The following is a 25,767-nucleotide window of genomic DNA, read 5'->3' as shown; positions in this document are numbered from 1 at the left end:
ATACAACAATGGCTTAAGCGACACGTTACGATACTGGTGCAAAACGATAGTATTGTCTTACATCAGTGTAAGAGGGGCTTGACGGGAGGGTGTGGTGATGGGTAATTTGTTTTTGCTTGTTTGTTTCTTTGTTTTTACTGCGGTTTCAGTTGCGGGAGAAGTTATCAATCGTTGATCGTTATACAGCTAATTTTGTATGCGTATTGTTTTATTTGGGGGGTGGGGGGGATTGTGTTCGGGTTTGGGTGTTTAGTTTTCTTTGTGCAATCTAACAAGTTATGTGTGCTTGAATAGGTATATACGAGACCATGCGATGTCAGTCTACGAGACCATGCGATGTCGGTCTACTTTGTATTCTTCAGTTTCAAAACGTTTTATGTATCTTGATTCCTAATAGCGCTTAAATCCATGGGAGCTCCATAGCTGAATTTTGACAGTAACTGTAAACACGAGTCAATAGCATTGTAATAGTGAATAGAGGTATAAGGGAGATAACTTGCGATAGCATTAAGAGGTCCCAGCACGTCTTGCGCATCTGGTTGAATGCCCTCTATATCATTATATACCCTAATTCAAAGTAAACATTACCAACAACAACAACAAAATCTTTACAAAGCATCCCTGTAGCGCATTTTGTAGACTTGATACTCGATACATACAACGACAAAGGAAAAAACATTGTGCAAGTACATTGATGAAACTATAGACTTTTTAAATGGTTCACCGTCAATAATATCATCGAGTTAGCAGTTACAGTGAACACCTGACTTGAAAGGAACATTCATCAGTTAGTTTAATAGCCGGGTCGGGTGCCAGCGTCACTTTACTTGCCAATACACTAAAAAATGGAAATCGCTTAGGATATTATTTGGTTTTGTGGAACGCTGTCTCCGTTTTTAATATCAGCCATGATTTTACGGCAATTAGAAAACTTCATTGCGCTAGTTGCGTCATAAAAGACAAGCAGAATTCAGAAAAAAAGACATTGAGTTTTTTTCAACAACAAGAACAATAACAAATTAAAAATTTGTGGAAATGAAATCAAGAATTATATACCGTAACCGATTCTGACTATTAGTAACCTCCATAAGGAACCTACCTTAGGTTTAATTTTTATATTTACCACGTGGATGACAAAGAAAAGTCTAGATCAGTGCATTTAATGTGTAACTTTGTCGCAATATAAGCTACTTAAATTGTTGTGTCGTCTGCTTTTCTATGACTACACCTTTAAGTAGTTACACTGTTGCTATTCATTGTCATTACAGATCCGATAAAGTGCGTTAAAAATAAACATCATTGTCATGAAGATTAGATTACATCTGTAAAAAAATGGCTCTGAAATGTTATCAAACAAAAGGTATTAGGTAACGGTTTCCACCTGAAGGAGTTTTTAATCGCTTCCAAGAAAAATATACCTGTTTAAATAAATGTCATTAAATAAGGACAATGCACGAATAGTAGGTAGTTGTATATATGAATGAGATCTAAAAAAGATGGTTGAAATGTATGACGTTTGAGATGAAAACAGAAAAGAGGTAGTCTTTTCAGCTTTTATTAAGGCACAGTTTTTCACAATTATGAGAACGGGTTGGAGGATAAAATACTGTTAAACTGGAGATGAGCTACACACATACATACATACAGACAGACGGACGTGCATGCATGCGTCCATACATACATACATACATACATACATCATAGTATCAAGGCACGTGCCATAACATAACACATCTCTTGATGGTAAGCTCCTTTATTATACATTATTAATGCATGCAACAGCCGAGATATACAGACAGACAAACAGACAGACAGATCAAATGGGACTGACCGTATTGCTCTCAGCCAAATAAACAGTTTCTCATTTTGCACTAGAACAAATAAACCTGGAATGGGGTCGGGGTGAGGCAAACACTTCATAGCAATTTTAATAGAGATGGGCATCTCAGAGTTCCAAACTCCATAGTAATTTTAATAGAGATGGGTATGTCAGAGTCACAGCAATTTTAATAGAGACAGACATCTCAGAGTTCCAAACTCCATAGCAATTTTAATACAGATGGATATCTTAGAGTTCCAAACTCCATTGTCATTTTAATAGAGATGGGCATCTCAGAGTCACAGCAATTTTAATAGAGATGGACATCTCAGAGTTCCAAACTCCACAGCAATTTTAATACAAATGGGCATCTCAGAGTTCCAAACTCCATAGTAATTTTAATACAGATGGGCATCTCAGAGTCACAGCAAGTTAATACAGATGGGCATCTCAGAGTTCCAGACTCCATAGTAATTTTAATACAAATAGGCATCTCAGAGTCACAGCAATTTTAATACCGATGGACATCTCAGAGTTCCAAACTCCATAGTCATTTTAATAGAGATGGGCATGTCAGAGTTACAGCAATACAGATAGACATCTCAGAGTTCCAAACTCCACAGCAATTTTAATACAAATGGGCATCTCAGAGTTCCAAACTCCATAGTAATTTTAATAGAGATGGACATCTCAGAATTCCAAACTCCATAGTAATTTTAATACAGATGGGCATCTCAGAGTCACAGCAAGTTAATACAGATGGGCATCTCAGAGTTCCAAACCCCATAGTAATTTTAATACAGATGGACATCTCAGAGTTACAAACTCCATAGTAATTTTAATAGAGATGGGCATCTCAGAGTCACAGCAATTTTAATAGAGATGGACATCTCAGAGTTCCAAACTCCACAGCAATTTTAATAGAGATGGACATCTCAGAGTTCCAAACTCCATTGTCATTTTAATAGAGATGGGCCTGTCAGAGTCACAGCAATTTTAATAGAGATGGACATCTCAGAGTTCCAAACTCCACAGCAATTTTAATACAGATGGGCATCTCAGAGTTCCAAATTCCATAGTAATTTTAACAGAGATGGGCATATCAAAGCTCCAAAACTCCTTAGCAATTGTAACAGAGATGTGCACCGCTGATTTAAAAATTTGCACTCAGTAATACAAAAATTTAAATTTAAGCTCCTATACTTATCTAATACTAATCAGAAAACTAGATACAGACATTCCAAAAATACCTTGACCATGCAAAGTGAATTGTATCTGCCGTTGTTCCCGGGGTTTCATTAGAGTTAATCGTATCTGTTGGCCCGTGAGTTTCATTAGAGGTAATTGTTTTTGGTTAATTGTTTTTGCTGTTGCCCCAGGGGTTTCATTAGTGTCCGATGCCCAATTGAATGATTAGCTAAGATTACCATATTAGGGACGTATTTATGTACAAAACTTCAACGTTAATTTACTGGTGAATTGCATTGCTAAGGACCTAATTCGGTGGTGAATTTCATTGCTAAGGACCTTGTTGTTCTTGTAGGGTTTAAGGACATTTTTCAGCACCAGTATAAATGGTGGAGGAAGAACCCGGGAAAGCCCCGGAAGGTACCACCAACCCACGAGAAGCTACTGGCAAGCTATCTCACATACCCAGATAGGCCGAACCCGAGACTCGAACCCAGGCAGACAGAGGTCAAATGGCAGTGATCCGTAACGGTGAGCGCTTTAGACCACTCGGCCACTCAAGCCACCTGCTAAGGACCTAATTCGGTAGTGCATTTCATTGCTAAGGACCTAATTCGGTGGTGAATTTCGTTGCCAAGGACATAATTCGGTGATGAATTTCACTGTTAAAGACTTAATTCGGTGGTAAATTTCATTGCTAAGGACCTAATTCGGTAGTGAATTTCATTGCTAAGGACTTAATTCGGTGGTGAATTTCATTGCTAAAGAACTAATTTGGTGGTGAATGTCATTGCTAAGGACTTAATTCGGTGGTGAATTTCATTGCTAAAGAACTAATTTGGTGATGAATGTCATTGCTAAGGACTTAATTCGGTGGTGAATTTCATTGCTAAAGACCTAATTCGGTAGTGAATTTCATTGCTAAAGAACTACTTTGGTGGGGAATTTCATTGCAAAGGACTTAATTCGGTGGTGAATTTCATTGGTAAGAAACTAAATTTAGTATTAAATATTCCAAATGGTTCCAGGTTTGCTGACTATAAGAAATGTTATATTGGTAATCTTCTGGGCATTGCTAGTTTAAACTAATCTTATACAGTAATAGTCCTGGTTAGGGAAAACTCCCATTTTTCTGTTGTTCCACCGAATTCTTTTGATTATTTAAACCATTACTTACATATTATGTTATACCAAACAGAATGGTAATTTAAACGCTTAAATAAAAATTAATACTTTAGAAAGTTATAGAAAAGGTACTTTTGAGAATTATTTAAGACAATAGAAAATGAATAAAATAAGATAAATCTTGACAAAATTTAGAACGCCTTCTCACCGGCCAAACGGAGAGGAATCTACATATTTTATTTTACCAAAAGGAAGAAAGTTTATGTGATTATTGTCCTGTAACATTAGTTACTTCAAATAATGAAGATGAATATCATTTTAGTGCACCATGTCACAGCACTATGTCCTTGAGAAAACACAGTGCTTAAATAATTTAGTGTTTGACCAAGTGTGCTAAAACTTAAGATATCATTATGTGTCCATCCTCGTATTTAATGAATTAATTATATATTTAATTAATTATCTCTGTCTTTGATATATTCACACCAGTTAATGCCAAAGTCACATGTAAAGTCTTTTGTGTTATATGTTTAAAAAAAACTTTTCTTTAAGTCCGAAATAAAGGTTACGACCAGCTCTGTTCTGGTAAAATATATCTCACCATATGTAATGACAATCAAATCTTGGCAGTGAATGAATACTAGCATCGTTAAATTACTGACTAGATTATGTAATATTGTACTGAAATGGGTTTCTTTTTCTTTTTAAATTGATCACTCTTACATACCAGTCTGATTAAAATCGAGACTTACTGATTGATAAATGGCAGAGATCCTGATCTTTATCTGAGTGGTAAACAGGCGTATTTAACTTCCTCCATATACTTACATGTACATGTATTTTTGCGAATGAGAAATTTAAAAAGAAAGAAAATGCTTAATTTTTTACATTGCAATTTTGTAAAACTATATTTGTACATGACTCGCATTTCTAGCTAGACTTAGGTGAATAGTATTTTTGACTGAAAACTAGATTGCATTTAAAAAAATACATATTTTTTGTCTCCATTTACATAGATTCAAATAAATCAGGTGACCAGTCACTTTGTTGGTACTGTTGCACGATTAAATAGATATTGATTACAAACGAGCATAAATTAAAAAGCAAGCATGTAGACATAAATAAGCAACTAAGATGGATACACATACATACATACATACATACATACACACACACATACATACACACATACATACATACACACATACATACATACATACACACACATACATACATACATACACACACATACATACATACATACATACATACATGCATACATACACACATACATACATAGATACATAGATACATACATACATACACACATACATACATACATACTAAACAATCATACATACATACATCCTAAACAATGACACATACATACATAGATACATACATACATATATACATACATACATACATACATACATACATACATACATACATACATACATACATACATGCATACTAAACAATGATACATACATACATACATACATACATACATTTACTAAAATAAAGTGTATCAAAGTCATAAATATATCAATATTTTCTTTAAAATCCTACTCACAGTTCAGTTAGGTGCTTCTCTCAACATCAAGGTTCTGATATTCTCCATACAGGGCGGTAGTAGGGTGGGCGTGTTGGTAAGGTAGAAAAGATAATAATAATAATAATAACAGTAGTCTTTGGACATGAACAGTACTGCTTGTACTTCAATTGATGATTATAAATGTAGAAGCTGGGGAATGTCACGGAAGAATTAGACTAGTAGATCTGTGTTTAAAATATCAAGAACATGCCTGACCAATCTGGACTCAGCGTTACAATCCAAACTACTTTCGTTTTCTATGTATCGCCGAGACTAACAGACAGAAACAACCGAACAGGCAGGCAAATGGAAGGAATATATAAAACACACATTACTTACTTCAACTGATGAACATTCAGGAAAATGTTTAAACTCTGGAAGTGATTCCTACCCAGAAGTATATCCCAATTCTTCTTCGGGAAAATTTAGGTGCTGTCCGAATTCTATTTTTAGATTGCTAAAAATAACTGCCGTCACGTGCTAGATTTATTAATTATTAATTTTTTTTAATATAATTGTGACAAGTACATTTTTTTGGTATCAAAATCTTAATATTAATAACCGTGTTTTTTCCGTAATTAAGTTGAAAACTGAACACCATAAATCAGTAGCGCAGCAAGAGATTCTAACCCCACCCCTTATCAAAATCTAGTTCAGGCTCCCCACTCAATAAAATTGTTGATTGATTGAAGTTTGGGCCCCCATCTGGACCTTGGCCACTCCCACCCACCCCCACCCCACTCCCACTCCTACCCGCAGCTGTGAATGTTGCTCAGGCGGTTGCCACCCCACATAAAAAAGACGCGATAGACATATATAATTATTGACCTATCCATCGACTGACTGATTGAGAAACTGAATAATAAAACGATTGATAAACGGAAGGACACGTGTGTGTGCATTAGGATGTGGTGTAGTTTGATGAAAAATGAAATCCTCGTCTGTTTTTAATTAGGCTACAAGGAATGTACATTCTTACATAAAAGGAAAGATGTGTGGGATATTTTGGTGAGATAATCGATTAATTTAAATATAGTCTTCGCAGAGTATCTACAGTTATTCCAATAAGAAACTGCGATTAGACACATCTACTGCAATCTACCGTGTAAAACGACCAATTGTCTCTACAAAGGATCCTCTCTACTACCCGTCCCAACAGGACAAACAAAATGGTGTCTATCCAATGCTTGAAATGTATATCATGTGGCACTAAAATGTCATACATCTGTATTATTTACTTGAAATAAATTAATTTTATTATGTAACCAATATGACCTGTTTTTACATCATTGAGAAACTGACTGGAATGTAGACGCAGAGAGAGAGAGAGAGAGAGAGAGACAGAGAGAGAGAGAGAGAGAAAGAGATATCAGAATTCTAACACAAAATATAGCTCATATATAAACTTTATATGACCTCCTTTATATGCTTGACATATATATATATATATATATATATATATATATATATATATATATATATATATATATATATATATATATATATATATAATAACACAGCGCAGTAAAGATCGATGGGAAATGTCATTTTCTCATTTGTACTCGTGGAGCTTAAGTTAGACTTGGTCCAACCCATGATTTGTTGTGGACTATTTCTCAGTTCACATGTAGGCCTACGTGTTAGGCTGGTCTTTCGAATGGCCAAGGGGCGCCTTTGTTTCGGTCACCAAGTGATTTTGTTGATTACCACCAAAGGGTCCTAGGACTATCCGTGTCTATAGAAACTGAGTACTCCCATGCAAATTCAAGATAAACTGAAAATAAACTTCAAGCATTGTTCATAAGTAACGTAGTTTACTCAAATGTGAACTCTGAACTCTAACCTGTTCTCTCTCTCTCTCTCTCTCTCTCTCTCTCTCTCTGAGCTAGGGTGTATACATATGTGATGCATATCAATATCGTTAATATTGATCTCAAATACATTATTATCACATCAAGCATACTTTTTAAAATAATAAGTTTTCCATTTAAATTCTTATAAATTTGGTATTTTGAAGATGAAATTGTCTGTCTAAAAAATAATTATTTCCATAAACGTGATAGCATATGATAATTTCGTACCATTTGGGATATAAATGGCACTTTTTAACAATACTCTTTAAATTTCCATTTTTGTAGAAATGGTGGCAGTAAAATATGTCAAGAAATCGCGAAAATGAAAACTTTTAAAAAAAATAGTTTCCTTCCAGTACCCAAAACAAAAATGTATATCACATTACATAAATGTAGAACGCATAATAAATTTCAACGACTTGAACAAAACAAAAAATAATTAAGAAGGAAGTTTATGTACAGTAAAATGCAGATATTGTAGAAATCTTTAACTCTTTTTATATATAAAACAATCACTGACTACTAAAAGACAAATATCCGTATCCTTAATATTTCAGAGCGATCAAAACTGAAACACATTAAGTTTTTAGAAGCAATTCGTCATCATAGGTATTTAAAAACTAAATTTGTTGGGCCCTGGAAACTGAAGACAGTCTAAGAGTTTTTTTGTTTTTTGGGGGGGTGGGGGGTCTAGAAGTCAAAGGCTATCTAAGGATTTTATTTCCGCCCTGAAAACCAAATAAAATCTAAAGGTTTTAATCAGACCCTGGAAACCCAATAACATCTAAAAGTTTAAAAAAGACCCTGAAAACCAAATAACATCTAAGGGTTTTAATCAAACCCTGAAAACCAAATAACATCTAAAGGTGTTAATCAGACCCTGGAAGTCAAATAACATCTAAAGGTTTTAATCAGACCCTGGAAGTCAAATAACATCTAAAGGTTTTAATCAGACCCTGGAAAGCAAAGACTATCTAAGAATAATCATATCACTGAAAAGAAACTTTCATCAAAATATCTCATTGCTATTGAGTCGATTGGCCCAAGAAAGCTGCAGAAAATGTTCGAATGATGATCAACCTGTGATCATTCACATAAAATGCACAATAAAGAAAAGTTAATATCTTTGTATTTTCTGGTACATCTATACATCTATGTATTTTCATATAGAATCTCCAAGCTTTTCAATACTTATTCCACACCCCTTCTTACCATCTTTAACCCCCACCCTTGTATTCATCCCCATCCCGGAGACATTGGCCCAGGGTATTATGCAGAATCTGTCAAATGTTCATGCTATAGCTCCATATGTAAATATTAGAAATAAAATATTTGAAAAATGTGTAATTGCAATTTGTATAAATTTTGGCGTCCTCTCCTCCCACTCCACCCTCTAGGTTTGTGGCTTTAGAAGCTGATGCCAGTAATAGCAATACAATAATATAAATCGGTACGGGCTTACTAAATTACAAGTGCTGAAGAAGCAACAAAATTTGTACATATACCATCCGACTGACAAGCAGAAGGTGCCTTTTCATGTACATATGATCTGGTATGTGTAACAACTTTTCAGACAATTTATATTTTATCATCTGAAGGCTTTTCAGAATATGATTATTAGATATTTAATCGGATTTACGAATAGATCGGGATGTCGCAAACATTTTTCTGCATATCTTTTATTGTCAAAGATAGGGGCAGTTGGCCAATTTCCATTTGGTATAAATATTTTAAAACATATGTTTAAATCAGCTCTACTATATGACGAATTCGCACAAGACCCAAACAAACAGTGAAATCGTGCAAATACTAAGCAACATCTGACAAAGACCATGACAAACTTGTTTGTCATTACGTATTACGCCTATCCTTAAAATTTATGAATTCTGAGTCTGGTTCATTGACATCATCTTCGAAACGGCATACATGATATAAAAATTAAAACTATTACAGCTTTAACTTTACCAGACAAAGTCTAATGAAATGTCAGAATAAACTTGCATGCTACAATTTTGCAAAAGCTTAATGTCAAAAGAAAAACTATGGCTTTGTTTAAAATGATACGAAGATGGAAAATCGCAAATCAGTTACTGCGCTAGAATAATTATGTTCTCAGAAACAATCTTGTGTTTAAAAATAAGTATCAATCACCCACTGCAATTATAACGTTAACTGTCTAATTAAATGGGAGTACAAACTATAAACTGCGTATCGTGGTTTGACGAAATACCTTTCCAAGCGCAAATTCTGGTAAAATATTGGTCATGGGATGGGACAAGAGGCACAAATAATCACTGCAGGATTAATCTTTGAACCTTTGACAAAAACAGAAAAAAGTTGTTGTTTTGTTATCACACTCTTCGAATTAAAAAAAAAATAAAATGAATTTTACTAAGAGATATATTTCAAATAGAATGTATCCTCTATCATGATCAAATACTCTGACTAGCTTACAATGTTTCGAGAGTATATGAATTTTTAAAGATGAAAAGCCAATAATAATAATAATAATAATAATAATAATAATAATAATGATAATAAAAATAATAACAATATTAGTAACAAAGAAACATCAAGATCATATTTCTGGTGTCTTTACATTAATAAATAACTTCCATTGTGATTGTTACTAAATGCGCATAGTCTTCTCCATGTAAGACAGAACACATGAATTTGAATGTTTTTGCTTTGAAACATAATCCAACTAACGACGTCTTTAACGACAACGTATGGGAACATGTTCGCTGTTTACCTACCGCATTTACTCATTTATAAGTCGATGTGATGTGATGTGACTTGGATTTTTAACGTAGCTTTAACAATTTTTCAGTCATATCGCTACGATGTCTGCAATGTGGCAGTTTATAGTGATGTCTAGCACTGGGGCATCATGCCGCAGACATGTAGCATGATGTCCCACCCAGTCACATTATCCTGACACCGGGCCGACCAGTCCTAACACTAACCTCTTAATGCTGAGCGCCAAGCGAGGCAGCTGTTAGTACCGTTTTTGTAAGTCTTTGTTATGACTCGGCCGGGGATCGAACCCACGACCTCCCGCATCCGCGGCGGACGCTCTAACCACTAGGCCACCGGAGCGGTCCATTTATAAGTCGAGTCAAACTGCAAAAAACAAAGACCATGATAATGAGCATGCAGATCAGGTCTATGTTGTTTGTTCTACTACTTACTTCTAGCAAACTACACAGACTCAGATCTGCCGGCGCATGATGCGACGGCAGATCTGGGTCTATTCAGTTTGAGGATAGATTCGTCTTATAAGCGAGTAAAGACGGTTATGGACCACTCATTTTTTAATCTGTTTTATTTGCGGTATAATCAAGAACGTCTACCATTTAAGGTATCTGTAACTTTGACTTCTCTAATTTATAAGTTTAGCCTAGACGCGAATAAAAAAACGGGGGCCTACAATGGCCTTTATACGATGCTTACGGAGACAAACTTCAATCTGTCTTCAAAATCAAACCTAAAGTCATATCTCAGTTCTGCGGCCAGGTCTGGTTGTCATTTTATATTTGACAAGCTCGTAAGGTATACTGACAGTCCCCGAGGAGATAAACGTCACATTCTCCAGTCGCCCAAGGTTGTATTTTACTAGAACAAAGATATTTCTCGGTGTTTTTTTCAATAGGTATCGGCTGGTATGTTAGGGGAACTGTGATAAACAGCATTATAATGCAGGCAGAACTCGGGCTATTCTGTTTCAATTTCTTCATTATCCTCTCTATCAAATCTGAAAGTAGAAAGAGAAGTCATATTTCTTCCTTGGACAGTTTTCAAAATTAATTAAACTTTTAACGCAAAAACACAATATTTTATGAGTACATAGAGAACATGGTTTCATAAATTCAATAGAATATTCTTATACTGTCATTAATATGCATGTAATATCTTGATATATATTTTGATGGATACTGTGAGCCTTCAATAACAAAGTCATACATACTTTAAAAAATACTGCATAAAAATTTCAAAATGATTGTTCGTACTTTTCTTGGCCTCATTTACCATGCCATAAATACGAACAAGCTCTACCTCCTCAAATTCTGTGTATCTACAACATACAAGTTTGTAAAACTGACATGACATTGTGTGATTTGGAATTTTTAACGTAACTTTAACACTTTTTCAGTCATTGCAAGATATTGCAATAAAGTTAATTAAAAGTGTATCACAATGATTTAAAACTGTCTAGGTATAAGCTGTGTGAGTCGGCAAATGACAGTTTATACCACGATAAACTCAGAAAAACAACGTTAAACTCTTATAACTGCAATTCTTTATCATTTTATTAATTTTATTATTTTAATTCTATGGGTTTTTTAAAAAAAAAAAAAAAAAAGAAGATATTTCTAATCAGTTTTAGAGCCTTGTTTAAGCTTATGAATTCTTGTTGAGGGCCCCTGCTACATAGCTGTTTATAGAACAGGGCTTTTCCATCTGTAACGTAATAGCTACACCAACTTCAAACAAATAAATCTACCAGTGGAAGACGATCTAAGGCTTTGTGTGATTTGGAGTTTTTAACGTAACTTTAACACTTTTTCAGTCATTACAGGATATTGCAATAAAGTTAATTAAAAGTGTATCACATTGATTTAAAACTGTCTAGGTATAAGCAAATATAGGCCGTAAACAGGATCACAAGCGGGCTAATTATGTTGACGAGCTGACGATTATGTTGTAATGTCAACACTCCCTTCTAAAAGTAATTGAGTTAGAAAATTACGTAACACCACACAAATCAACAACTGAGATATTTAGAAGTATTGCCATTCCAAAAGATAGATAATCAAAGGAGTAGATAACATTATGTAAATCAACCATAATATCGTATGGAAGAAATAGTCATAAACAAAGCAAGGTAATCAAAGAAATAATACCCTTACAAAAATCGACCAATAATGGTCTAACACGAAAAGATAATGAAGGGGACTGCGATGGTTAAATAATAATAATAATAATAATATTAATAATTATAATGTGGACTTAGCACAGCTCCTAATTTATGGAAGCTCAAAGCGCTTCACAATAATAGATAACACAACAAGCATATACAAACACAAGATTACAAGAAGAAACATCATGAAAGTAAAAGAACAAGAACATGCTGACAATAATGAAGGAAGTAAACATAATTAAGTCTTTAAGTCTGTTCTTGTAGTAGAAATAGGTGTCTTAAGACCACTCTTGAATGAGGTTAGAGTGTTCTTGTGTATAAGATCTATGGATAATTCAATACACGTAGCTGGGTCTCGGTATATAAAAGAACGTTATCAGTATGACTTCGTTTTAGATGTGGGAACAATGAGAATACAAGTGTCGGAAGAGGAGCGTAAGTTTCTAGATGGGGTCTACACTTGGGTAAGTCCGATAATTAAGAGTTTACTCTTGTTGGGTTTTCTTCTGAGTTTATCGTGGGTATAAACTGTCACTTGCCAAATCACACAGCAAATAATTTATCTAAGCTGTGTGAGTCGGCAACTGACGGTTTTTACCACGATAAACTCAGAAAAACAATGTCAAACTCTTATAATTGCAATTCTTTATCATTTTATTGATTTTTTTATTTTAATTCTGTGGTTTTAAAAAAAAATATTTCCAATCAGTTTTAGAGCCTTATTTAAGCTTATGAATTCTTGTTGAGGGCCCCTGCTACACAGCTATTTATAGAACAGGGATTCTCCATCTGTAACGTAATAGCTACACCAACTTCAAACAAATAAATCTACCAGTGGAAGACGATCTAAGGCTTTGTGTGATTTGGAATTGTTAACGTAACTTTAACACTTTTTCAGTCATATCGCTACGATGTCTGCAGTGTGGCAGTTTATAGTGATGTCTAGCACTGGGGCATCATCATGTCCCTCCCAGTCACATTATCCTGACACCAGGCCGACCAGTCCTAACACTAACCTCTTAATGCTGAGCGCCAAGCGAGGCAGCTGTTAGTACCATTTTGTAAGTCTTTGGTATTACTCGGCCGGGGATCGAACCCACGACATCACGCATAAGAGGCGGACGCTCTAACCAATAGGCCACCGGAGCGGTTCTCTAAGGCTTTGAACATTCCACAGCATGATATTATTCTTTTTTTCTAAATGTGTTGATCTGAGTAGAAGTTCAATGTTCAAAGCAAAGGATGTTTTGTTTTGTTTTAAATACGAATGACTCATGGTTTGGATGCTCTCATGGGTTCATTATGACTTGGCCGAATCGTTATTGTCCAGACACGTGAGTAACAAATTTTCCTTTCTTTAAATCTATTGTTGTGTTCATTAACAATTTATGCTACATACAGGGGCTATTAACAAATGAAATTAGGACCATTGGTAAATGGTTATAGTGATGGGAGGGGGGTCCAATTGTCTAACAGTGCAAGACATCGACTATGACAGTTACGATGGGGGAGTAGCGGGATTTTTATTTTTACCTACCCACCCCTACATCGTAACTATCAAGGTCGGTGTCTTACATTCTAGGACTGTGACTCCAATTGTAATAATATTCGTCTTTGACCACCTCCTCATAATCCCTATATCTATCTGATTATAGTTTTAAATTCATTTGTAACGAGTTGTACTGTAAGTGCTGTACAACATAACCCCAATGTTCTTAGCAGATTTTGAGTTTCCAACCTATTGTTCAAATCTAATTTTAAAAAAAAGAATTATTTATCTTAAATTTTGTATTATTATAAAGACTTGTTATTTGATTCTGTCAATCAGTTTATTAAATAGTCTAATAAAATATAAACTCAGCGTTTTTATTTAGTTTTTAACGCATGCAGTGTGTATGCCTACCAATTCAATGTTTACGCTAGTTACTTTGCACGTGACTATATATTGAAATATAAATTTATAGAAATATAAAGTAGTTCTCCATACTGTTTATACAGAAATAATCGCGCCTGCGTATGTCCAAATAGTTATGTTCTGACCAATGAAAATCTTCCCTACATTTATCAACTGATGCGGCTGCAATTATGTATAGTGAACTGGAGCCATTCAAAGAAATGTAGCATACTTAACAGATTTTGTTTGATTCTGGATCGAGCAATTAGCCATGAAGGTTACAAAGCAGGGTGAGGTGTGCTCACTTCTTCGTACTCTGAGGATAACACTAGCAACCGTATTTTTGACTTTTTGATGTTTCTGTAGAATATACTAAGACGAACCCGATATCAGTGATTTACAATAGTTCAGTCTTGACAGGACTAAAGAACACACAACTGTTTTAGTGGCATCAACCGAAAGAAAACTGCGAATGCAGCTGATGCGTCTCAGTTCCAGATATACATCCTTGCATATGTTCATTACATGTTGATGTAATGACAGCGTACTGTCGAGAGCGATGCATAGGTTTCGTACCAACAACGACCATACTGTATTGCACCCCGGCATAATTTGTACCGAAATTAAATTCTTCTACGTCTATCAAATTTAATCTAATTTTGTTGAACGTTTTTAGGTGATAAAGTCGTTCAAATTATGGGCTGTTTTAGGCGGCATTTAATATATGATGCTTCTGTTAAATGTAGTAAGATTCTAATTAGCGGTTTTTAAGACTAAATCGTTCAGATGTTTTTCCATTTCTACTGACCGCTGCCATACCAAATCGCCGATGCGTATCATTTACACAAAACCAATCAACATTTATTATTTTGTGTCAAATCTGTTCAAATTCTTTAACAAAATCTCGTTTCGCTATTCCTCTGTTTATAATGATGGTTACCATATTGAATAGAGTAATGGTTACCATAGTGAATAGCTTGATGGTTACCATATTGAATAGAATAATGGTTACCATACTGAATAGAATGATGGTTACCATACTGAATAGATCAATGGTTACCATATTGAATAGAATGATGGTTACCATATTGAACAGAGTAATGGTTACCATAGTGAATAGCTTGATGGTTACCATATTGAATATAATACTGGTTACCATGTTGAATAGAATGATGGTTAACATACTGAATAGATCAATGGTTACCATATTGAATAGAATGTCGGTTACCATATTGAATAGAGTAATGGTTACCATAGTGAATATAATGATTGTTACCATATTGAATAGAATAATGGTTGTCATATTGAATAGAATGATAGTTACCATATTGAACAGAACAATGGTTACCATATTGAATATAATGATGGTTACCGTATTGAATAGAATAATGGTTACCATATTGAATAGCGAATCGACATTACTTTGCGTAAGTAAAAGGCATCCATGCCATGATGAATTCTATTCACTTTAGTCTAGTTCTTGTTCTGAGGTTTTTTGAGTTGCTGAAGATTTTGTTGCTTTTGGCAGCCATATCGGACGGCGATGGACATCATTTGTATAAAGGGCTTGATGACATTATTATCCGTGGCCAAGATCGGTCGAGTGGGTTTTAAAAATCGGACAGGTAAACTAAATATTGTATTAATTTCGTGAAGTGTGATCCTCTTTCCAGGCAAAAATTAAATAACGTATGATTCCCTACATACTTTCAAACATTACAGTGTACATAGCATAGAACTCCGGTAAGTTCACAATCAAGCAGCGATGTTCGCGTTGCTTAAACTTTTGGTTTAATTCATTAACCAAAGTGACAATTTACGACACAAGGTGACATGGTTGGGAAAAGACTTATATTTCTAATACGAAATCGTGACTTTTAATAACCATATTTTATTTGTAGGGAAACATATAAATTTTAGTCAAAATCATAGATAGTTACGAATGGAGAATGTCCATAATACATCTAAGTAATAAATCAGTACAATAACATGTCATTAAACTAGAATTCTGTGTTTGTAAAGCATCCACGAGCTTTCTTATTTTAAAAACGCCGAAGTTTGGACGTCTTGGATAGGGCCCTGACGGAAAGGATTGACGCAGAGGTTAATGGCGGTTGGGTATGTGCATTTTTCTTGTCATACCCAGTACGTGAATGCATGGTCATAGGATGGGGATCCCAGTAGGTTCTCTGCTATGACCCACTGGCTAAGTTTTCAGGTGGTAGGAAAGGACCCTGGACATCTCCCAGGAGTTCCAGTCTGATACGCGTTAACACGAAGATCAATGATCAATTTTTTTTATATTCTCAAACATGTGTGACATTAAACTCAAATTTATATAGCAATAATCGCACCCCCTCCAGCCTAACCCCTACAGGACGATCACCATTCCAATGGTCTTAGCACAATATACACATAGGGCTATCAGTGACCCAAGTTTCACACATTTAGTTCAGTGTAGGATTTCAAAAAAACATTACACATGTAAGTACAGTCTTACGTTCTTACAGACGGACGGACGGTTTGTATCACAACATGCCCGCGCTTCCATGAAAGGCACGGTGATAGCAATGTAAAGACACCTTTTCTCCCAAAGGACAAATAATTCATGCTCATTCAAGTAGGCATAACAAACGATAATTCTCTGAAGTGCTGTCTTGCATATGACTGCGTAACATCATGTGGCTTCTTTGTTTCGTGCTCACCTGTGATTATAACAGTCTGTCTTCCCAGCTGTTGCTCTTCATGTCTATAAACATGTGAGGCAGATGTCCCAGGATTCCAACTCTGATTTCCTCCTCGTCTGGCTTTTTTATCCCATTAAGAGAAACTGAAGGCAGAGTTGCTTCAGAGCTAGGATGGTTTCCAAGGTAACCCAATATCTATTCATTACCTACTTGGTAAGAAGGACCAGTGTAACGCTCGAATTCTCAACAGCGTGTTTAACGTTCCCATAAATTTCTCTCCCTGACTGGAATACATTATTTTTGAAGGAAGCGATACATTCCATTCCTGCTTTGGACAATACTCTATTGATGTGCATAGCTGTTTCTTTATCAGTCTCACAATGAACATGTAACACAGAATACGTTGGTTCCCCTGATGAAGCCATCCTCTGTAAACTCAATTAAAATTGAAACATACATGATATATGTTAAGTACCCAAACATTTGCAATTTTGTGTCATATAACAATCAAGCAAAATTATGGTTTAGGGATGTTAGTAGTAAGACAGAAGCACTCACCAGAATATCTTAAAAGTGTGAAACCTTGATCTAGTCTCTAAACCAGCGTTTCCCAAACTTTTTCGGGTCAACGACCCTTGGTTATCCTCCCTTGCCTCGTAAAAAGCATTATTCAGCATTAGCGCCCCCTCGGTAATCCCACCGCCCACTTTGGGAACCACTGCTCTAATTCATTATTCAGCTCTGTGACAAAATTATGAATTTTAGACACGTCATAGATGTAAGACAAATCTTTTCAGAAATCACTTTGACAAGATTACTTTTGATAACTTTTCTGTTTCAGAAAGTGCTTTGATGTTCACATGTGAATGATTGGGTTATTTTACCTCTTTACAAATTATATATTTTTACAAAGCTAAGGATCCAAGCAAAAGAAAATCTCTGATCGCTGCTGGAAAGACCTTATTACATCGTTTTTGCGCATTAATGTGGGAGCACATTGACTTGATACCACCATATATCCATTTGCTCTAATTGAAATCATATTCAAACAAGGGAACAAGAACCAAACTGTGCTTGTACGCTTAGGGGTTCATCATTGTGCCGTCATCGGCATAGTGTGGCGTAATTTGAAGAGCTTGACAAAGTGCTAAAACCTCCAAAACTGAAGATTTGATGACGAAAGTGTTACAATAAGCATGAGCAAAATTACGTTAACACATTTTTACGAAAAGTTTTATCAAGTTCAAATTACAAATTACAATCAAGACATTAATGGATTGACAACAGGAAGCTATCACAGAAAACAAAGTAAAGGGGGTCAAGTGTTTGAAACTATTTCTTAGACTCCCAATATATATGCGTGTCCTCAGAGCTGATCGGCGTAGGAATATTATCCAAAGTGTTATAGTAAATCACGAGATAGCAAAGGCGCTTACTTAGCGACAATGATGCAGAGTACGTTGTGTAAGTGACGTCACCATCCCTAGGGGAGTTAACCCACTGTGAGGAATAAGAATTAATCAAAACGTCATATCCTTTTTCACTGCATGCTAGACAAAAACATCGGATGTGAGTAACATAAAAAATTTTTTGGCATGTTTGTTATAAAGTCCCGATAGCTTCATAACAACACAATGAATAGATGACGTGTCATCACCAGCAGCAACGCAAACGAAAGTTGCACAAAATTAAATCAGTACGATTTCTTCAGTTCTTCAGATTTCTTCTTTTCATTACAAATCTGCATGAATAGCATTTAAGTTAAATATGCGTGTACTTGATTAATTGTTGAAACGTTCTTGAGTGTTATTTTCATCAGCTATCATTTATAGGACTCTGTTTTTCGTATATCCAGGTGGATGTTCTTCCGCCAAAAATGCATCAGTTTGAGAAGTAACAGAACGATTAGCTCCGAGTCTCTTTCAGACAGTTGAAGCTATTCAGTTCGTATCGGAATTAGACGACGATGTTACCTGTGGAGTACGAATTTATGGCAGCGCTCTACAGTTTCGTTCTTTGCATAAGGTTTGATTTTCAAAGAAAATTAATTTCCCAAGTTTTGCTCTCTGGTTGTTCTGGCTATTTAAGTAAACATTGTTTATCTTAGTTATTGTTAAAAGAACCTTTAATTTCCTTTATTTTAACTTATGATTGATGGATATAATTTGGGTTATAAAGTACACAGGTCATTAGTAAAGATGTGCACCTCTTAAAAAATAACTGCTGTTTTCATTTGGTCATTTTCAATTCCAAGACTTCAAAGGCAAATAACAAAAAAGAAACTAAACAATAACTATTTCTTACCTTTTATGTATTTTGTAATTCAGACGCTGGTATTTCCTACTCCGAAGAAAATTAGTTTTCCCTATTTTAATAACTGCTGAAGTTAGTGTACTTTGGACTAGTTCATGATGATATTTCCAGCACATTGGCGGAGCCATTTGATTATCCGTGTGCTTAGATCATGCACGAGTTCCATAACTACAGCATGTAAAGACATTTCAGCCAAAATACATGAAAGTAGCATAATGATAAGCTAACATTTTCTTCACAGTGCATGTTGCAAATGCCACAAAAAGAATTCACCTTACACCTGTCACTGTCAGAAGTACGTAATGCCAACAAAAGAAATTCACCTTACACCTGTCACTGTCAGAAGTACGTAATGCCAACAAAAGAAATTCACCTTACACCTGTCACTGTCAGAAGTACGTAATGCCAACAAAAGAAATTCACCTTACACCTGTCACTGTCAGTGTCGGAAGTACGTAATATATGCAAAGTGCATTCTAGGCAAATATTCGTCATATTGATGACGGCATAATTTAATGATCACGTCATTTTGGAGCTTTGTATTATGCTCTAACTTCACAATTGCGGCCATTAGTTAAACCACGCCCTCGTCTCTATCGTAAAGGATACGTTATGGACAAACACAGTTGTTTTTTTTTTTTTTATAAAAAAAACTCCAGTCGTTATGACATGTTTTCCAACTTTGGAATATTAAAAATTGTATGTATGTATGTATGTATGTATGTATGTATGTATGTATGTATGTATGTATTTATGTATGTATGGATGGATGGATGGATGGATGGATGAATGCATGGATGGATGGATGCATGGATGCATGCATGCATGTACGGATGAATGGATGAATGGATAATTTCATAACACATCAGCACATTGCTAGCTATATTGTACCGAGGAATTTTAGACATAAAAATGAACACATCCAAACAAAATCATAGCAACAACAAAAAAAAAAAACGGTAAAAATTTTCAAAATATAATGTAACTTTTATATCATTCATATAGACTGAAATCGTTTGAAAATTCCAAAACGTTCTCCCGTGGAACATCATCATAAAACATACCCCCTGACCAAATGGCTGCCTCCGTTAATCGCATTTTACGACAGGGTAGATAAAGCCTATTCTATATTCATAATCCTTCAGGACTGGGAATGCATTTTACTTTTAAAAGTTTGAAGACGTTGCTATGAAACGTGCGGAAAGTGGTAATAGAAGTGGAACGAAGCCGGCCTGGATCAACCTGTATCTAGTTGCAAAAGTGAAGAGACATATGACATACTTTAATTAACGAATCACACGCATCAAGGCTAATATATAAGTAATCTTCTCAATTTAGAACACGTATACAATTTTGACACTGACAACAAGTCATCCTAGACGGGATTTAAGGAGAATGAATTGTGTATATACAAGCTGCAACAAGGAGTTCTTTATAAAAAAAAAATATGACCACTGCTCAATTGTGACGCTCATTTTACTTCAAATGTGAGGCTCCGGTTCTTACAGACGAATGTGACATTGTTATAAGTATTAAAAATTACAACATGGAACAAGGAAATCTTGAGTTTAGAACATTCCAATGTTACCTTAGTTTTCCAAGCTTGCATTTAAAACAAATAGAAATTTGCAATGATTAGATGATGGCTGCAAATGAAAATTAAGGGAATGTATAATTCAAGAGAAAAGAACATTCACTTTTGCGCATATTAAGGCTGCTACAAGCCATTTCCGTTGATACAAATTCATGAAGTGGAAGACAACTAAAAAAATAAAAGAAACCGATGCAAAAAAGAATCAAAATCAAATATTATTTCTCTTTAAATCAATCATTAATGACTACGGATCTGTTTAATCTTCTTGGTCAACTACACTGTTCAAAGCATGATAGTGTGTGTGTGTGTGTGTGTGTGTGAGAGAGAGAGAGAGAGATGGGTAAAAAATAAATCTTATAATGCGTTTCATAAGAAAGAGTTACTTCTAATTCAAAAATCATCGTCGTTCGAGCATTATGTCACGAAAGATAGTGCAGCGGTAGGGAATACTACAGACAGAGCAAATCACCCCATGGATAAATGGATCGTCGACTACTGGCTGATTGATGATTGACACAAGGGAACCCTATAACATAAAATTATATACAGCACAATAATAAAAGCACTGTAGCGTGATTGTTATCTCAATACAGGTATGAGTCTTAGTGCCTGTTTAAATAAGGCTTCCTTCCGCCTGATACCCAGGTTGATTATCGGGGTGTCCTGTCTGATAAAGTCTCCCTCGGACTTATATCTAGGCTGATTTTCAAGTAGATCTACATTTCCATTATGATATAGTCCAACGTGAACTACACGAGTTATAACCATGCGACCCCTAAGGCTTTTCTCATTCAGCATAGAGAATTCTAGGAAATATGACAAGGGGAATAACACATGTAGCTTTCCCATTAGTTAGATCAAACTGGTTTCTGATTTTCTTATGATTATTATTATTATTATTATTATTATTATTTTATTTTCGGGAAGGTGGTGGTGGATATTATTAATGGATATTATTATAAATATGCACCCCATATCTTTCTTTCCTCATTTTCATGAGGTTACGAATATTACTAATCTTTGCAAGTCGCCATTATACAGTATTATCAGAGACATCGATGTGCTATAGATGTTTTTGGTATTATGGATTACTCTGTTTAGCGAATAGCAGATGGGACTTGAGAAAACTTGGAGTCGCTTCGCACATCTACAGCACATGACGAAAATATATGAAATGTCTTCTAAAAATGTGCAGGAAAAAATACAAATTTTAAATTTAACATAACACCATTCTTATCACATTTGTCGTTCAATGACATACTTATCAACGGGCGGTAAAAACTCCATATCGATATTATTCTCCGTTCAGGAGGAGTCGCGATCGCAAGATTTTCAGGATGACTGCGGCACGGACCATATTTGATGTCAGATCGGCTCCATTTCAAGTTAGGGATAAATAAGCACCATATGAAGTATTCTAGTGAATTTCCATGTAGATATGACAATTTGGTTAAGGATGAGTACAGACCGCAAGATGTTCAATATGGCCGCTGTGGCAGACATATTCAATGTCTGAACGGCACCATTTAAAACCAACCAGACCTTAGGATACATGCACAGGTAAACAAAAACGACAATCCTGCAAGTTGGTATGCCTCTTATTTGCATAGAAATTGAAGACGGACTCATTTCCTACGCAATGGCAATTCTAAAATTTAGCAGACAATACATTCACGTTGTCTTGTCAAAGTAAACAACGGTCCTTGCGCAGTACAGGCTATTGATATGTAAACAAAGGCAATAGAAAAGTCATACTGGGGACGTAGCCCTTCGTGTTCGGCATTTTCTATTGATGGATCGCATTCTCCTATCACTTAAACATACTGCACTTAGCAATACCCCGCTGACCACTGCGTTAGCCATCTAGGTGCAAGTATTAAGTAAATATTTCTAGACTGAACCCTTGTCACCTATGCTGTTGGAATTCCTCTGACACCTTGATGATTTTAACTATATCAACATTTATATATATTGAGTGAAAATGTACAGATTCCTCCTCAAATTTACATTAAATTTGCAGCGAATAAAGATTAATAATTAATTCTACTTTCAGTGGTCGTTTTAACCATCATATTGCTAATAAGTAGGGGAGCTATTTTCTCTCTCGTGCTCCATCAGTTACGAGAGGTTGTCTGCCGGAAGGGACAGCAAATATATTTACTAATTAAGAGTTTTGTTGACAATAAATTCTTGTCCATTCCATTTTCAGACGTACAGCGGCTAAATGTTAAAATGATGGCTGAAGGCAGGCAGGTGTTAATTTGCAGGTTTCGTCTATTTACCGGGGAGCGAGAAACATTATCATGTTCACAACTAGACAGTTACCGGTACAGGTAGAGTTTGTCAAGTGATCAAAAGCGTCATAGCTCTTCTTGTGCAACATAAATGCATATTCCCACCAGGCATACCAAAAAAAAAGTGAATGATAACGCATACATGTTCATAATTCTATCAGTCGTAAATGATAATTTTTCATATAACCAATACTTTCCCAAAGTTGTTTACAGAGTAAACCGAAATCAAATGTCTAATTTATCTACACTTAATGTCCTAACTCAGGCCAATACGAAAAAATAGTATCCAATAAGCGGGACTGGGTTGGAGATTAGCGCTTAATAGGGCTTCTACTTTTGTAAAAACTATATAGTACGAAACAGAATAATAATGCGGAAGAGTCTCCAATACGAAACAAGGAAGTCCCAACTGATTATTATTATTAATGGTATTATTATTACACAGAAGTCTAGGGCATGTTTAGAATGTGCCACCATAGAAAGACACGTAGACATTGTGGACAATTTACTGAAAATCCTCTGAAACATTGTGAATAATTTACAGAAAGGACTTTAACTGAGACATTGTGCATAATTTATAGAAAGGTTTAATTAAATACCCATACTCAAACGATGTTAGGTCGGTTTGTTGCTATTTAATCTACCAGGCCGAGTTTCCTGTCTCGGAAGTCACTGTTTATGACTTCGCTATAACTACTGGCACTCGTCTTTTTTTAGTCTTTTTGCATAACAGTGTGATACTGTTGTTTGCCAGTTTCTTCGTTAATATATGTTATATATATTCCACTCACTCTTATTAATGTGTGAAGTGTGTTGTCTAAAAAAAACAAATGTTATCCAATACCAAAACATTCCTACTAAATTATCTTCTGCAATAATGAGAGAGAGAGAGAGAGAGAGAGAGAGACTGCCTACCTGAATTTAAAATATAAAAACAAAAACAAATTAAAGCTTTCAATATCACCAGTTATCCAGTAACAATGAGAAATTCAGCTAGGCTCCAAGATATGCCTCAGTGGAGTGGTATCAGTCACCTTCCGGTGTAAACCTAATAATAGCGAATATGGAAACTCCACTGGTAAGTACAAGTTCAATTTTTTAGACTGGTTGGAATTCCATTTCCGGTATAATAGCGCCATTGTCAGCATACTCATGTTAAAGACGGCTCATAAATGCTAACATTTCAGAATAAGTCCTAGAGAACAAGATAAAGGTATAATACAGTGCTTGAAAATAAATTTAAAGCATGTGCGTGCGTTATGCACTACCTCGAAACGCCGTATTTGTATGCGTCTACCTAAGCGGGACGTTAAAGGGACACAACGCATTCATTGCGTTTTGTTGGTATCCGACAGAGTTACGTTTCCTGTTGTCATTATAAGTTTGAGGAATTTTGCTGCAATTTATTAATTGATAGAAATATAAAACATGCACATTGGAAATACTGAATCCATCTGAATAATATCTGAGACTAACACACACGAAATATCCTGTTCTTTCTATCAGCGCCGTCCAAACATTTAATGTCGAGATCACAATCTATCTAGCTGTCAGAAACGGATCCTTAAAGAAAGTGGGGGAGAGGCATGTGTGGAGCGGAGGCATCTACCAAACTCGTACCATGCGGTGGTTTACCACAAAACAAGATTTTTATGTATCAAATGTATCAAGTATACAATTATGGAAAGCAAAAAGACACTGACTCAAAATCTTCAATTCTGAATTGTTCCTTTTGTCATTTGTTTGTCCAGGTCTTTCCAACATGAGATGGAGCAACATTGATTATTTCAAATAATGTTAATAATAATAATAATAATAATAATAATAAGAAGAAGAAGAAGAAGAAGAAGAAGAAGAAGAAGGAAGAGGAGGAGGAGGAGGAAAGGAAGAAGAAAAAGAAGAATAATTCAAACGAAGAAGAATTCAAATGATACAGCCTGGAGAAGTAGTGTATCGGACTATATGTTTATAATTACATCTCTAAATAAAAATCCAGTAGGTCTGATTATACAATTCAGTGCTAAATTCCAATTGCCTAACGAATGAGCTCCCCTTACTCTAGACCTGCCATTTATTTTGAGATGAGCGCATGAAAGAATGTTGAGAGGCTGGTTCGTCGAGAGCTGGGCAGTAGGCCACTTAGACTGACGACGCATATTCGATTCCTCCTTGGAATGAATTAACTGCTTTCGCCATATTCTTGTCGTTCTATACAAGTTTAGTTATAAAATCGTGAATTTAAGCAAACAATGTACGAGTCAATATAGTGCGTTTCAAACAAAAACTATGAACGATTTTAACGGATTCTAATAGTATAATTTTTGTTGTTGTGTTACGTGTTTAGGCCCTTATAAACAGAACAAAAGAAAGAGTAAAAACAACAAGCTTTTAAAAATTTAACAAATAATTTATTTCCCTGGAAAAACACTGTAAAAATTGAAAAAAAAATAAGAACTTACGGTTTCAAGAATCAAATCCAAAA

General features: G+C 35.3%; 1 protein-coding gene and 1 long non-coding RNA gene across 6 annotated transcripts in view; both read right to left on the bottom strand.

Annotated features, from left to right (window-relative positions):
- Nucleotides 1–7,065, bottom strand: part of LOC149799138 (uncharacterized) — a 65,952-nt gene extending 58,887 nt beyond the window's left edge. For 2 of the 5 annotated variants that reach the window (XM_089958225.1, XM_089958226.1), the window contains exon 1: nt 5,709–7,065. The gene's annotated coding sequence lies outside the window, so the exon portion shown is untranslated. The remainder of the gene's footprint in view (nt 1–5,708) is intronic. The other 3 variants (XM_089958219.1, XM_089958220.1, XM_089958224.1) reach the window with 3 other exon arrangements.
- A 187-nt stretch (nt 7,066–7,252) lies between these two features.
- On the bottom strand, nt 7,253–24,466 carry LOC149799137 (uncharacterized). The gene is made up of 3 exons (XR_016421090.1): nt 24,201–24,466; nt 17,103–17,512; nt 7,253–11,336 (listed from the first exon to the last, which is right to left on the bottom strand). It is a non-coding gene; the product is annotated as an uncharacterized LOC149799137 (long non-coding RNA).
- Nucleotides 24,467–25,767: the final 1,301 nt, after the last annotated feature.

Source organism: Sinohyriopsis cumingii, chromosome 5 (genome assembly GCF_028554795.1).
Source record: "Sinohyriopsis cumingii isolate HCF-2022 chromosome 5, ASM2855479v2, whole genome shotgun sequence".
Lineage (NCBI taxonomy): Eukaryota > Metazoa > Mollusca > Bivalvia > Unionida > Unionidae > Sinohyriopsis > Sinohyriopsis cumingii.
This window is presented reverse-complemented; position numbering and strand designations above follow the sequence as displayed.